We start from the raw sequence: 16,893 nt of genomic DNA on the forward strand, positions 1-16,893 counted from the left end.
CAGCTTACAGAGGCATGTAACAGAACAACCTGACCTACTCTGAGGTAGTCAGGAAAGGGTTCCCTGAATCTGAGATCCGAAAAATGAATGGGGTTTGTATTAGTCTGTTATCATGCTGCTGATAAAGACGTATCTGAGATTGGGTAATTTATAAAGAAAAAAGATGTTTAGTGAACTAACAGTTCCACGTGGCTGGGGAGGCCTCATGATTATGGCAGAAAGCAAAAGGCACATCTTACATGGTGGCAGACAAGAGAGAAAGTGAACCAAGTGAAGGGGGTTTCCCCTTGTAAAACTATCAGATCTCGTAAGACTTATTCACTACCACAAGGACAGTATGGGAGAAATTGCCCTCATGATTCAATTATCTCCCACTGGATCCCTCCCACACCACGTGGGAATTATAGGAGCCACAATTCAAGATGAGATTTGGGTGGGGATGCAGGGAAACCATATCAGGGTTTAACTAAGTTAGTGGAAGAGGTTTGGTCCAGATGACATGAACAGCATATACAAAGGCTGAATGGGCCAGGAGTTGCTTTAGGAACTTTAAAAGGTTAATACAGTTGGAAGGTAGAGGGAGAGGGAGCCGGCTAGTGGTTTGAGATGGTGTGGAGACCTGAAAAATTCTGACCGTATAGCTTTATGAGAGCTAAGTGATTCTGATCTTCATTCTCAGAGCAATGGGATTTAATACAGTGAATTTGGGGTGGGGTTGAATGGTGACTTGATCAAAATAACATTTAAAAAATCTACCCTATTTGCAATATGGGGGAAGTTTGGAAGGGGTGAGAGTGGATGCAGGAAGACCAACTAGATTTTTCCGAGTAGGCTTGTTGGCAGATAATAGTGTCTTGTACCAAAATGTTGTAAGTGAAGAATGAGAGAAATTATCATTTGAAATATTTCAAAAGTATAACTGACAGAACTTAATTACAAATTTGATTTAAGAGGGCATGAGGAAGAAGGAAACATCAAGAATTCCTTTTAGAATTTCAGCTTGCATAATTGATTAGATAGTGATGCCATTTGCTGAGATGGGAAACATTCTATCGGGATGAGTCCTTAGTGGAAGATCATGACTTTGATTTTTTTTTTTGGATATTTTGAGTAGGAAGTGCCTTTGCACAATCTAAGTGCAGTGTCAAGCAAGTAAGTGTATTTGTAGGGCTGGAGTTTAGAGCAAACATTCAGACTAGGTAAATATTAGCAAGATAAATATCTAAAGTATGGAGATAGAAGAAGTTAGGGGAAAAAAAGCATAGAGTAATAAGAAGAAATAAAAACAAACTATGGCCAGGCTTCTATTAATCCAAAATGCAATGTAGTCTCCCTCAGTCATGATGCCCTGAGAAGGCCACAGCTTCACTTCTATGATATTTCTCCCCTGAAAAGCATTACTTGATTCTAATCAAAATGAAACATCAAAAAACCCAAAGCGAGAGATATTCTATGAAATATCAGGTCTATATTTTTCAAAGAGTCAAGGTCAAGAAAATGAAAGGAAGAATGAAGAGCTGTTCTAGATTAAATAAGTCTAAGGAGACATAACAACTAAATGTAATGAGTGATGCTGAATTGGATCCCGTAGGGTACAATGAGGAAAACTGGTAGGTGACATAGCCTCATGGCATAAACATCCAACCATTCACCACTAGATCATAAACTACAAAAAGGCACAAAACGTATAAACTGTGTTCACTGCTATATACCTAGCGACTGGCCTGCAAAGCACTTTACATACATAGGTGCTCAAGAAATATTTTCTAAAATAACGAATGCATGAGTAAATAGTTTCGTATGCTCTTGGTAGATTTTTAGATCTCTTAGTTGCTAATCTCATTTTCTGAACCTGATTGATCTCTCAGCCAGCTGCCATTTCCATTCCTGGACCTTGATGTTCTCTCAGCCAGTTGTCATTCTCATTTCCTAAACTTCTTGGTTCCTGCAGAATTATAAGTGGAGAGTGGGTATACTTGACTCTTGTTAATCTTCCCACAGCCCTCTGCTTCCTCTGCCCTCAGTTATTAAACCACTCACTTTCATGCCCATAGCTACCCCATAGACTCACCTGTATGCCTGAGAAATTCAACATAGTTCACAATCAGGAGAAAGTTTGTTATCCGTAAAATAGCTTGATGTTTTTTGTGTTTTGTTTTTTCCATTGAACTGCTATATCTGCTCCAAATTTCAATGCCTGGGCCTTTCACACTCTTAGCCTAGAGAGCTGCATAATAAAGTTTTTGTTAAAAAAAAAAAAAAAAGCCTGTTGGTATTTGATAAAGGCTATTGCTTTCAGTAGATAGTGGGGCCATTTTGATTAATCTTAGATTTCCCACTAGCATTGAACACAGTGTCTTATACATGACAAATTCTTAATTATAAACACATATAAAATGCGTGCCTGGTTGGGGGAGGGATGAGGAAAAGAGAGAGGGAGAGAATACATTTACTCTCCATGCACCACAGTCCACAATAAAGACATTAATTGATCTTGTAGTTTTCCTGTCTGCAAAACAGAAGGCGATTGGGACTGATGAATAGAAGCCTCCATTATGTTTTATTTAATTGTGCTACAGTAAAGGGGTCTGTATCTTCAACTAAATGACAATTTATGCTTCATTAAATTCTTCTCACATTTTTACACTTCAGGTACTTCGATTAGATGGCAGCTTTATTTTGAATGGCTCATTCAAGCGTGACAAGATGCCAGTGAGTATCTGGAGGCGCAGTAGAATTATAAGCACCCTTTACGTCTAGAAGACACTACCTCTTACTTCTTATAATACTGGATTGAACCCTGTGGTTCATAAATATTCATAAGTCTGAAGAAAGTATCTTAGATAAATGAACAAACATCACAAAATTCCTTGATGGGAGGCTCAACTAATGCTTTAAATTAGAATTAGAAGTTTGTTTTTACAGAAGTGAAATGTTTGCCTCATTTGGCACACTTGAGGATTAGGTAGCTTAGAGACCTATTTATTTTTAATTATAGTTTGCTTAGAACATTAACCCATCAGTGATTAAATATGATCCCACAATATCTCAAGCTTGCAATATGTAAAGCTTGAAGACTTTTTATTTTCTGAAATTGATTGATACTCTATATGTGGAGATATTTTCTTTGAAATAAGTTCAATTTCACTACAAATATGAACTATGCTTTTACATCCATATATTAACTTGAATTTGCACAAATAAGAAAGGTTTGCATATGTGGAGATAAGATCTTTTAAAGTTTCTTTACCATTTTCATAACTTCATAGAGAATAAGATAGACTGTAATTTCATTGGTGGAAAGCTAAGATTCTTAAATTTGTTTCTCTTTGAAAGATAATGAAAACCTAAAGAGATAACTGACTCCTTTTAAAGAATATATTTGTCATATTTTAAGTTGTTTATATTCATGAGCCAATAAAGTCATTTATGTTCGTGAGCCAGTAAAGTCATATAAAATGATTCTTCCAACTCATCATTTCAATAGACATAATCTTTAACAAATATGTACCTTTCATGACTGGATATTTATACTTCTTATTTTTATGAAGTCCCCATTTCCTCTGTGTTTTATTCATCACAATACACACTATCTGGTAAAATGCCTTCCCTGATTTATATTCTGATGTCTGACACCCAGATGCCTTGAAACTGAGCTAGTAGCTATGGCACCATCTTTGCATTTATATTTTTCTTTTGCAAGATGGAAATTAGAGGCTTTTTAAAGCAGCTTAATCACGTTTCTCAGTGATACAGGTCAATTCCAGAAGTTGAATGGAAATATGGAGACTCTCACAGAAAATATGGAAAGGCCCAGAGAAGACAACTGAGATGGATAGGAGTAACGGTGACAAGCCACGCCCTACCTGAGGATTTAACTACTCAGCAGCAACCTTGCAATTTCAGTGACTTCCCTCTTTGGCTGGGCAAATATTTTTTATAAAAATTGACTCTTCAATTTATTTACTATCCTGCATGCACAAAAATCCTTTGAACTGCTGGCATGTGTCTCCCCACGTCCCCTTTCTCTCACAGGAGCCACAGCACTCCCCCTTACTTCCCCCACACATACTTTCCTTAAACAAACATCCTTGTTTTAAAAAGCAAAGAAAATCTCAGCTCTCCATTTTTGTTTGACTTCCCACACATTGCTGTTAACTGTTCCCCAAACACAGATGGAAGCCAGGCTTGGACTCTTTGACTCATAGCTTTTTCACAAGATCTCTTCCCTTTAAATATTGTGATTTATTATTCTGAAAAGAAATTGTCCTTTTTGGGGTGCCCCCCAACACCAGAAATTGTGTTATTTGTGAATCTTGCAAGTGATAAAGCATGCACCAATAGAATGGTCAATTGCAGGGTTTTTTTTAAAAAAAAAAAATCCTCATAATTTATGTGTCTCTCATTTGGCATCTCCTAAGTAAAAAGAAAGTGTCAAAGATGGAAAGAGACAAAAAATAAACCCACCAATAATCCCAGATCCAAGAAAAGAAGCATACATGAAGAGGAAGAAAATGATTTCTTCAATTACTTATCTTCCACAATTTCCTTGCTTTGTCTCTGAGCCAAGAAAGGTGTGGCCAGCATCCTGTCAGGTGTGGAATTCTTTCAGAAACAGCTCGGCCTTGTGCATGCAGCCTTGCAGTAAGGATGCTATACATTCACAATGCCTTTTAAAAACCAAGTAGACTGTTCTTGGGATAGAGGAAGCAGGCTTCCCTTTGTCATACAGAGCAACAATTTTCAACATGAAATCATCCAAAATCTATTGACCATGATTTGAAAATGATACAGTGCTTTTACATAGACCAAAAAAAAGGTTTACTCTAAGAGAAGAAGTATATGGTTGAGAGAGAATCCAAAAACTAAAAAATGTATAAGAATTTACATTTTTGAATTTGTCATTACTAATTTCACCATCTTCATCGATAAAATAAGGAAGGTAGACTAGAATCATCTGCAGGTTTTCTTCTAATGCTAATAGATATTGTCTTTTAATTCTCCAAGTATTTTCTTGCTGCTTAAAAAATTGAGAGACCTTTATTTTAAGCATTTTTATTACACACAGGCTCCAGCTTTCAAAGATGTAACTAGAAGCTGATTATTCACATTACTAGAAATTTCTTCCTTCTTTGTTTTCTTCTCTTTTGGAAAAGAGCTCCCCAAAGTTGTGATCTTTAAAGTAAAAATTGTATGATTTAATTTTTAAACAGCTTTTCAGGGAACACGTTAACATAAGACAACCTACACTGTTGTAAGCCAAGAAACGTTAAACCCTTTGACACTAGAAAACTACATATCAAAAGAACCTTTAAATTTATTTTTTCATGTTCATTTTGTAACTTGTACATAATGGATTCTTGATTACGTACACACATACACCTCTCTCTCATGTGTGCTCTCTATGTGATCAACAGCATAATGTAGAGTATGCCTACATGCACATACACACACCTAAAACCCGACATCCATGTCCTATGAAACCCGATTGATTCATTTTTCCCTCTCTCTATACACACAGAGATAGATAGATAGATCTCTACTATATAGATGGAAATCCTATTCTACAGATTATCTATTATATATTGAATTTTATATTATCCAATATATGTAAAATATATATCTATAGATAAATACATAGCTATGGAGAGATCTCTACTGCATATATTTATATATGTGAATTCAATATAGAATATATAGTAGATACAGTTATAAGAATTCAATATGTAAAAATAGAGAAATCTACATATCCATATATAATAGAAGTTCTTATATGTATTAATCCATTTTCACACTGCTGTAAAGAAATATCTGAGACTCGGTAATTTAAACAGGAAAGAGGGGTAATTGACTCACAGTTCCACATGCCCTGGGAGGTCTCAGGAAGTGGAGAATCATGGTGGAAGGCAAAGGAGAAGCAAGCACCTTCTTCACACGGCAGCAAGAGAGAGAGGAGCGAAGGAGGAACTTTGTGGAGATTACAATTAGAGACGAGATTTGAGTGGGGATACAGCGTCAAACCATATCACTATATATCTATATCTTATACATATGTATGAAGAAAATCAATAAAGCTTTCAGAGGCTATGGTTTCTAACACCTCACTTGCTGAACTAGCTTTCTACAGACACACACATACACACACACTCTCTCTATATCCCTCTCACACACTCACATTCACAGGTATCCAGTATTAATACTGTTGTTCACCAAATATTTTTGGATTTCATTCTTCCAGGTATAAGGTAGCGTTTATTTCCCCACCCTTTTGAAGTTAGATGAGGCCGTGTGACTTGGATGGCCAGTGAACTATGAGCAGAAGTGGAGCGTTTCACACCCAGGTGGAAATTCTGAGAGCCAGTACGCAGCTCCTCACATCTCCTTCTTATCGCAGAGGTAACCACGGAGCACATCATGACATGAAGTTTCTTGCAGCTCAGGTTCCTGAGTGATCCAGATAAGCAGAGACTCCTGACACATTGACTTAGGCATGTGGCATCAGCAAGAAATATATATTGTTGGGCACAATCACTGAGATATGAGTATCGTTTGTTACCACAGCATAACCGTATAAGCTAGTCCCGGTGCTGGCAAAATTTTTCTGTAAAAGGTCAGACAGTAAATACTTCAGGCTTCGCGGGCCACATATGGTCTCTGTCAAATATTCTTTTCTTTTTTCTTCCTCTTTAAAGGTTTATTACTACATATATATATATATATATATATATATACCCTTAGTTTCCAGACTGTACAAAACAGGCTGCAGGCCAGATTTGGCCTGTGTGGCCTAGTTTTCTGATCCCCTGACTTAGCCTATCCTGAGTGTAAAAGGCCTTCATCATTTCTATGTATCAGTTTCATCAACAGTGAAATTGAATACAGCTATCTGAAGTACCATCACAGGGTTCCTTGGCAGTAAAAAGAAGAAATGAAGATGAAACTGTTCTGGAAAAGGTAATGCTACATGCTATGCAAAAATGTTATTATTATTTCAATTTAAACAATCGTTCAAAACAATACTTCCAAACAAAAATGGATACAAAGAAACAAATGTTCTCCCTTGTACCCTCTTTATTTCCTGTGGATAACTTATTTCAAATGGGGCTCCTCATGCCACAGCCCAGTATTTCCCAAGGTGTGTTCTATAGAACATTGGTCTGTTAACATGACGTCCTCACACACACAAAATAGATTCCTTAGATAAATAAATATAGGCAATTCTACACACTGTGTCCATGGACTGCTTTTAAACATAATACCTGTGAATATCCATTGGTGTTGCTATTCAGCAGAATACACTTTGGGCAGCCTTGCTTGTCTCTTTCTTGGTACTGAGCTCCTTGAAGTTAAGTCATTGCTGGCATGATTGGTCAAAGTCTAAACTTTCCCTGCTTCCCAAAGTGCCTGCGTTTGTTGGGACTTACGATGACCCAGTTCTGGGTTTACAACAACTCCGTGTTGGAGGGATTTGTGTGGGAGGTTTGGGCTTGGACTCCAGTTCTTGGTGATGATAAAAATTAATTTCACACTATTTTCTGAAACTGCAACAGAGCAAGTTATCTTGGCTTCAAAAGAAACATACTCAGTAGGAAGCACTGGATGGGAAAGGTAGAGGAAAGATTTTTTGGTGACTCTCGAGTTTTTACCTTTCCAGACCAATTGTTTTGTAAGAATTGAGAAAATCTGCAGTAGCACTCTCTGAAGAACTTGAGGCTTTTCAAAGCAACAAAGTTCCATAGAAACCTTGTCATCTGTTACTTTGGATTGCTTCACCCTCATATGTGATAGTCATCTCTACTTGCTTTGTTATCCAATCCTAATTCAGCATGCAGCCCTAGAAAAACAAATGTTTTTCATTTAGGACTGCATTAGAATGTTGTAAAACAGCAAATCCAAGAATTGTGTGACAATAAAAGAAATGGAATGGAAGCTAAATTAATGTTTCATACAAATTCCAGAAACACACATGCATACGTATATAGGTATATATAATATTATTATTTAACTGGAAAGAAACTGGAGAAATGTAAATCTTAGCTATGCCAGAACAGATATTTGTATTTCAACTTACATAGAATTAAAGAATATTACATATATGATGATTTTGGTGTTTTCCCACAAGATAAAATAAGCAGGAAAAAGTGATAGAGTATAATATATAAGCTAGTAATAGTCTACCCCATGAATAGAAATGGCCTCCAACTGAAATGGTGTAGAGTTCTTCATGCATTCCTATGCTACCTGCCCTGAATCATGTACATCAAACTGCCAGAGACACTGGATCTCAAAGACTGGAGTTCAAATGGGAATTTTTCAACAAGTAGCAGTGTGACTTCAGGAAATATTTAACTTAAAACATGTGGATAATGATATCCCTGTTCCTGAACTTGTTGTGAACATACCTATGAAAAATAAGTATGAAAGATATCACATTGTGATAGACGTGTGTTACATTATCACATTGTGATAGACACGCATTAAATTATGTGCTTAATAAGTGTGGATGTTTTTCTGGGTCAGTTCATAGGTCTGAATTAAATTATCACTGATTCAGAATGCACAGATTCTAATTATTCCTTTAAAAGCAGGAGGGCTCTATGGCAGGTGTTTGTATTTATTTTTTTAAATTTTATTTTATTTGAAGTTCCAGGATACATGTGCAGTACGTGCAGGTTTGTTACATAGGTAAACCTGTGACATGGTGGTTTGCTGCACCTATCACCCCATCACCTGGGTATTAAGCCCTGCATGCATTAGCTATTTATCTTGATGCTCCCCCTTCCCCACTCTGGCCCCCACCTGACAGGCCCCAGTGTGTGTTGTTCCCCTCCCTGTGTCCATGTGTTCTCATTGTTCAGCCCCCACTTATAAGTGAGAACATGCAGTGTTTGGTTTTCTGTTCCTGTGTTAGTTTGTGAAGGATAATGGCTTCCAGCTCCATCCATGTCCTTGCAGAGGACATGATCTCATTCCTTTTTATGGCTGTAGAGTATTCCATGGTGTATATGTATCACGTTTTCTTTATTCAGCCTATCATTGATGGGCATTTGGGTTGATTCCATGTCTTTGCTATTGTGAATCGTGCTGCAATGAACATGCACATTCGTGTATCTTTATAATAGAATAATTTATATTCCTTTGGGTATATATCCAGTAATGGGATTGCTGGATCAAATGGTATTTCAGATTCTAGGTCTTGGAGGGATCACCATGCTGTCTTCCACAATGGTTAAACTAATTTACATTCCCACCAACAGTGTAAAAGCATTCCTATTTCTCCACAGCCTAACAAGTATATGTTGTTTCTTGACTTTTCAATAATCACCATTCTGATTGGCATGAGATGGTATCTCATTGTGGTTTTGATTTGCATTTCTCTATCTATCAGTGATGTTGAGCTTTTTTTCATATGTTTCTTGGCCGCATAATTGTCTTATTTTGAGAAGTGTCCTTTGCCCACTTTTTAATGGTGGTGTTTGTTTTTTTCTTACAAATTTGTTTAAGTTCCTAGTAGATTTTGGATATTAGACAGATAGATTGGAAAATTTTTTTCCTGTGTTGTAGGTTTTTCTGTTCACTCTGATGATAGTTTCTTTTGCTGTGCAGAAGCTCTTTAGTTTAATTAGGTACCATTTGTAAATTTTTGCTTCTGTTGCAATTGCTTGTGACCTTTTCATCATAAAATCTTTGCCAGTTGCTATGTCCTGAATGGTATTGCCTCAGTTTTCTTCTAGGGTTTTTATAGTTTTGGGTTTTACATATAAGTCTTTAATCCATCTTGAGATAATTGTTGTATAAAGTGCAAAGAATGAGTCATGTTTCAATTTTCTGTATATGGCTAGCCAGTTCTCTCAGCACCATTTATTGAATAGAGAATCCTTTCCCCATTGCTTTTTTGGTCAGGTTTGTCAAAGATCAGATGATTGTAGATGTGCAGGCTTATTTCTGAGATCTGTGAGACACATTGGTCTATGTGTCTGTTTTTGTACCCATACCATGCTGTTTTGGTTACTATAGGCTTGTAGTATAGTCTGAAGTCAGGTAGCATGATGCCTCCAGCTTTGTTCTTTTTGCTTAGGATTGTCTTGGTGATACAAGCTCTTTTTTGGTTCCATATGAATTTTAAAGTAATTTTATCTAATTCTGTGAAGAATGTCAATAGTAATTAAATGGGAATAGCATTGAATCTATAAATTACTTTGGGCAGTATGGTCATTTTCACAATATTGATTCTTTCTATCTATGAGCATGGAATGCTTTTCCATTTGTTTGTGTCCTCTCTTATTTCCTTGAGCAGTGATTTGCAGTTCTCCCTGAAGAGGTCCTTCACTTCACTGTTAGCAGTATTCCTAGGTTTTTAAATCTCTTTGTAGCAATTGTGAATGGGAGTTCATTAACAATTTGGCTCTCTGCTTGTCTATTTTTTTTTTTTGCACATTGTTTTTTTTGCACTGTCCCTGAACTTGTTGTGAACATACCTATGAACAAAAAATATGAAAGATATCACATTGTGATAAACGTGTGTTACATTATCACATTGTGATAGACATGCATTAAATTATGTGCTTAATAAATGTGGATGATTTTCTGGGTCAGTTCGTAGGTCTGAATTAGGTCTGAATAGGAATACTTGTGATTTTTGCACATTGGTTTTGTATCCTAAGACTTTGCTGAAGTTGCTTATCAGCTTAAGAAAGTTTTGGGCCGAGATGATGGGGTTTTCTAGATATAGGATCATGTCATCTGCAAACAGATGTTTGACTTCCTCTCTTCTTATTTGAATACCCTTTATTTCTTTCTCTTGCTTAATTGCCCTAGCCAGAACTTTCAGTACTATTTTGAATAACAGTGGTGAGAGAGGGCATTTTTGTCTTGTGGCTATTTTCAAAGGGAATGCTTCCAGCTTTTGCTCATTCACTGTGATATTGGTTGTGATTTTGTCATAAATGGCTCTTATTGTTTTGAGGTATGTTCCATCAATACCTAGTTTATTGAGAGTTTTTAACATGAAGGGATGTTGAATTTTATTTAAGGCATTTCCTGTCTATTGAGATAATCATGTGGTTTTTGTCTTTGGTTCTGTTTATGTGATGAATTGTGTTCATTGATTTGTGGATGTTGAACCAGCCTTGCATCCTGGGAATGAAGCCAACTTGATTCTGATGGATAAGCTTTTTGATGTGCTGCTGGATTCAGTTTGCCAGTATTTTGTGGAGGATTTTTGCATTAATGCTCATCAAGGATATTGGCCTGAAGTTTTCTTTTTTTGTTGTATCTCTGCCAGGTTTTGGCATCAGGATGATACTGGCCTCATAAAATGAGTTAAGAGAGGAGTCCCTCCTTTTTAGTTGTTTGGAATAGTTTCACAAGAAATGCTACCAGCTCCTTTTTGAACTTCTGATGGAATTCAGCTATAAATCCACCTGGTCGTGGCCTTTTTTTTTAGTTGGTAGGTTATTTATTATTGCCTTAACTTCAGAACTTGTTATTGGTCTATTCAGGGATTCAACTTCATCCTGGTTCAGTCTTGGGAGGGTGTATGTGTCCAAGAATGTATCCATTTCTTCTAGATTTTCTAGTTTATTTACACTGAGGTGTTTATAGTATTCTCTGATGGTTGTATTTCTGTGGGGCCAGTGATGATATCCCCTTTACCTTTTTTATTTTGTCTATTTGATTCTCTCTTTTCTTCTTTATTAGTAGTATATATATTTTAGTTAGTAGTTATATCAATTTTATTAATTAAAAAAAAAAAACTCCTGGATTCATTGATTTTTTGAAGGGATTTTTGTGTTTTAATCTCCTTCAGTTTCACTCTGATCTTGGTTACTTTTTATCTTCTGCTAGCTTTGGGGCTTGTTTGCCCTTAGTTCTCTCGTTCTTTTAGCTGTCATGTTAGAGTGTCAATTTGAGATCTTTCTAGCTTTTTTTTTTTTTTTTTTTTTTTTTTTTTTTTTTTTTTTGAGACGGAGTCTTGCTTTGCCGCCCAGGCTGGAGTGCAGTGGCGCGATCTCGGCTCACTGCAAGCTCCGCCTCCCGGGTTCCCGCCATTCTCCTGCCTCAGCCTCCCGAGTAGCTGGGACTACAGGCGACGCCACCTCGCCCAGCTAGTTTTTTGTATTTTTTAGTAGAGACGGGGTTTCACTGTGTTCGCCAGGATGGTCTCGATCTCCTGACCTCGTGATCCACCCATCTCGGCCTCCCAAAGTGCTGGGATTACAGGCTTGAGCCACTGCGCCCGGCCTTTTTTTTTTTTTTTTTTTTTTTTTTTTTTTTTTTTTTGAGACGGAGTTTTGCTCTCTCGCCCAAGCTGGAGTGCAGTGGCACGACCTCGGCTCACTGCAAGCTCCGCCTCCTGGGTTCACGCCATTCTCCTGCCTCAGCCTCCCCGAGTAGCTGGGACTACAGGCGCCCACCACCGCGCCCGGCTAATTTTTTGTATTTTTAGTAGAGATGGGGTTTCACCGTGGTCTCGATCTCCTGACCTTGTGATCCGCCCGCCTCGGCCTCCCAAAGTGCTGGGATTACAGGCATGAGCCACCGCGCCCGGCCCCTTTCTAGCTTTTTGATGTGGGCATTTAGTGCTATAAATTTGCCTCTTAATACTTCTTTAGCTGTATCCCAGAGATTCTGGTAAATTGTCTCTTTGTTCTCATTGGTTTCAAAGAATGTCTTGATTTCTGCCTTAATTTCATTAGTTACCCAGGAGTCATTCAGGAGCAGGTTGTTCAATTTCCATGTAGTTGTGTGGTTTTGAGTGAGTTTCTTAATCTCAAGTTCTAATTTGATTGCACTGTGGTCTGAGAGACTGTTATGATTTCAGTTCCTTTGCATTTGCTGAGGAGTGGTTTCCTTCCCATTATGCAATCAACTTTAGAGTAAGTGCAATGTGGCACTGAGAGGAACACATATTTTGTTGTTTTGGGGTGGAGAGTCCTGTAGATATCTATCAGGTCCACTTGATCCAGAGCTGAGTTTAAGTCCTGAATATCTCAATTTTCTGTCTCAATGATCTGTCTAATATTGACAGTGGGGTGTTAAAGTCCTCCACTATTATTGTGTGGGAGTCTAAGTCTCTTTGTGGGTCTCTAAGAACTTGTTTTATGAATCTGGGTACTCCTTTATTGGGTGCATATATTCTCAGGATAGTTAGCTCTTCTTGTTGAATGGATCCCTTTACCATTATGTAATGCCCTTCTCTGTTTTCTTTTTTTTTAAATCTTAATTGTTTTAATGTCTATTTTGTCAGAAACTAGGATTGCAACCTCTGCTTTCTTCTGCTTTTCATTTGCTTGGTAAATTTTCCTCCATCCATTTATTTTGAACCTAAGTGTGTCTTTGCACATGAAATGGGTCTCTTGAATATAGCACACCAATGAATCTTGACTCTTTATTCAGCTTGCCATTTTGTGTATTTTAATTTGGACATTTAACCCATTTACATTTAAGGTTAATTTTACATACTTGATATAGTTGCTTCATAGTGTCATTGGTCTTTGTACTTCAGTGTGTTTTTGCACTGTCTGGTAACAGTTTTTCCTTTCCATATTTAGTGCTTCCTTCAGGAGCTCTTGCAAGGCGGGTCTGGTAGTGACAAATTCACTCAGCATTTGCTTGTCTGAAAAGGACTTTATTTCTCCTTTGCTTATGAAGCTTAGTTAGGCTAGATATGAAATTCTGGGTTGGAAATTCTTTTCTTTAAGAATGTTTAATATTGGCCTCCAATCTCTTGCTTGTAGGGTTTCTGCTGAGAGGTCCACTGTTAGTCTGATGGGCTTCCCTTTATAGGTGACTCAGCCTTTCTCTCTGGCTGCCCTTAACATTTTTTTCCTTCATTTCAACCTTGGAGAATCTGACAATTATGGGTCTTGGAGTTGATCTTCTCAAGGAGTATCTTACTGGGGTTCTCTGGATTTTCTGAATTTGAATGTTGGCCTGTCTTGTTAGGTTGGGGAAGTTCTCCTGGATGATATCCTCAAGTATATTTTCCAACTTGGCTCCATTCTCCCTGTCTCTTTCATGTACCTCAACCAGTCATAGATTTAGTCTTTTTACATTATCCCATAGTTCTCAGAGGTTTTGTGCATTCCTTTTCATTATTTTTTCTCTAATCTTGTCTGCCTGTCTTATTTCAGCAAGATAGCTTTCAAGCTCTGAAATGCTTTTCTCTACTTGGTCTATTCAGTTATTGATACTTGTGGCTGTATTGTGAAGATCTCATGTTGTGTTTTTCAGCTCTATATTGCAGCTTTTGAACTGTGAAGACAAGTTTCCTAGCTGTGTTTGGATTGCAAATTAACAGAAAGGCAGACCAAAACAAATGTAAACTATGATAAGATGTATTTTTCCCTCAAAAGGAAGTGAAAGGTGGTGTGGCTCCCAGGGCTTACTGATTCAGCAGCTCAAGAAAGTCCCTCTTTCCTCTGTTGTCCACAGAGATAACTTCATCCCAAAGCTCTTTCTCCAATGGGAGCAAAAGTAAGTCCTTTAAACCATGAGATAAGTTTCTCTATTGGTTTCTGTTTGGGCCAACTTAGGTTACACATTCCTGAGCAAATGACAGCCAGAAAAACGATGAGTTCTGATGGACTTAAGTATTAGTTCCCAAACAATAGTGACAGGGAAAACAGAATGATCACAATTGATTTAGTCAAATCAACTTGAACTTGTGAAGGTACTTATGAACAATATATATGAAAGATCCTACATTGTGATAGATGTGTGTTAAATTATCTGCTGGAATTAGGGTCACCTCTCAAACCACGTGCATGCTGCATGTTAGGGAGTCACTAACAGGTTTATCCCTATAACCAGCTTTTTCCAGAATAGCTATAGGTATTGTTTTCCCTGAGCTTCATTTAGTCATTGTTCCACCTTCAAAGGCCAATAACCCATTCAATTTTGAGTCAAATATTTTTAACGCAATTTTTAAAAATATTTTCTCTTACTTGTTTTATCTAAGCTAGACATATAAATTATCCAAGACCACACAAACAGGAAAGAAACATAGCGTAGTTTAAGATAACTCAGGCCATATGAAAGAAGGAATTTTTTTCCTTAGGAATTATATACCAGTACAGTCATGCACCATAACAACCTTTTGGTCAAGGACAGACTGCATATACAATGGTAGTCTAATGAGATAATAATGGAACTCAAAAGTTCCTATCATCTAGTGATGTTGTAGCCTTTGTAACATCATAGTGTAACACATTACTCACATATTTGTCCTGATGCTGGTATAAACAAACCTATTGCACTGCCAGTCAAATACAAATACAGGACATTACGATTTTGTACAGTACATAATATTTGATAATGATAACAAATGACTATGTCACTGGTTTATGTATTTACTATACTATACTTATTATTTTGAAGTCTACTCCTTCTACTTATTAAAAAAGGTAACTAAAATAGCCTCAGGCATGTCCTTGAAGAGGTATTCCAGAAGAAGACATTGTTATCATAGCAGATGATAGTTTCATCCCTATTACTGCCCCTGAAGGCCTTCCAGTGCGACAAGATGTGGAGGTGGAAGATGGTAATATGGATTATCCAGACCCTGTGTAGGCCTAGCCTAATGTGTGTGTGTCTTAGTTTTTATCAAAACAATTTAAAAAGTAAAAAAAAAAGGTAATAGAAAAATACAGAATAAGGACATAAAATAAAATATTTTTGTACAGCAGTACAATGTATTTATGTTTTAAGCCGTTATTACTAAACAGTCAAAAATTTAAAAATTTAGAAGTTCATAAAGTAAAAATGTTATAGTAACTAATGTTAATTTATTATTTAAGAAAGAAAAATATTTTTAAGTAATTTTAGCATAGCCTAAGTGTGTAGTGTTTATAAAGTCTAATGTAGCACACAGTAATGTCCTAGGCCTTGATATCCACCCACCACTCACCCACCACAGCAACTTCCAGTCCCTGCTAGCTCCACGCATGGTAATTGCCCCATAGAGCTGTATCTTTTTTTAATATTTTATACTGTATTACTGTATATCTCTTCTATGTTTAGATATATAGATGCACAAATACTTAATTTGTATTATAGTTGCCTATAATATTCTGTAGAGTAACATGTTGTATAGGTTTGTAGCCTAGGAGCAATATGTTATGCCACCTAGGCTAAGTGTGTAGTAGGCTCTACCATCTAGGTTTGTGTAACTGTACCCTATGATACAACAATGAAATTGCATAACTACTTATTTCTCAGAAAATTTCCCTGTCATGAAGTGATGCATGACTGTACTGTATTTCAAGACAGGAATGTACACCATCATGTTCTATACATTTGATGTTTAATGTTAATAAATATAAAATGCTTTTGCCACATAACAATTTTGACCAGATGACATTTTAGGGTAAGAACCATCATGTTTGATTTCTGGTTCTATATATTTCTACCTATGTGACTTTCAGTAAATGAAAGTCACTGTTCTGTGGCTCACTTTCTCACAATGTAAAAAATGGAGATAAAAATAGTACCTACCTCATAAGGTTGTTGTGAGGATTAAATAACTTAAAATATGTAAAGTATACTGTATGTGATAGCATGTGGAAACACTATAGAAGTATTTGCTATTGTTATATTCTGATTATGATTTTTTCTTTTTCTTCAAAGTAGTGGACCATCTATTGAGGATGTTTCAGGATAGACAAGAAAAGCAAAAGTGAAGATATCTCTTTATATGCATTTTCAAGATTATTAATAATTTTCTTTTAAACAAAATGAATTGCATTTTAGAGAACTGTGATAAGATTTGTAGGGAACACATGTCCGGAAAGATATATTTCATGCAAAACAATGGAAACCCAACACTTCATTTTGTATGCTCCATGTGGCTATAAAACTCCTCAGGACCCACTCATGCCAATGCTCAAAGTG

Source organism: Macaca nemestrina, chromosome 6 (genome assembly GCF_043159975.1).
Source record: "Macaca nemestrina isolate mMacNem1 chromosome 6, mMacNem.hap1, whole genome shotgun sequence".
Taxonomy (NCBI): Eukaryota; Metazoa; Chordata; class Mammalia; order Primates; family Cercopithecidae; genus Macaca; species Macaca nemestrina.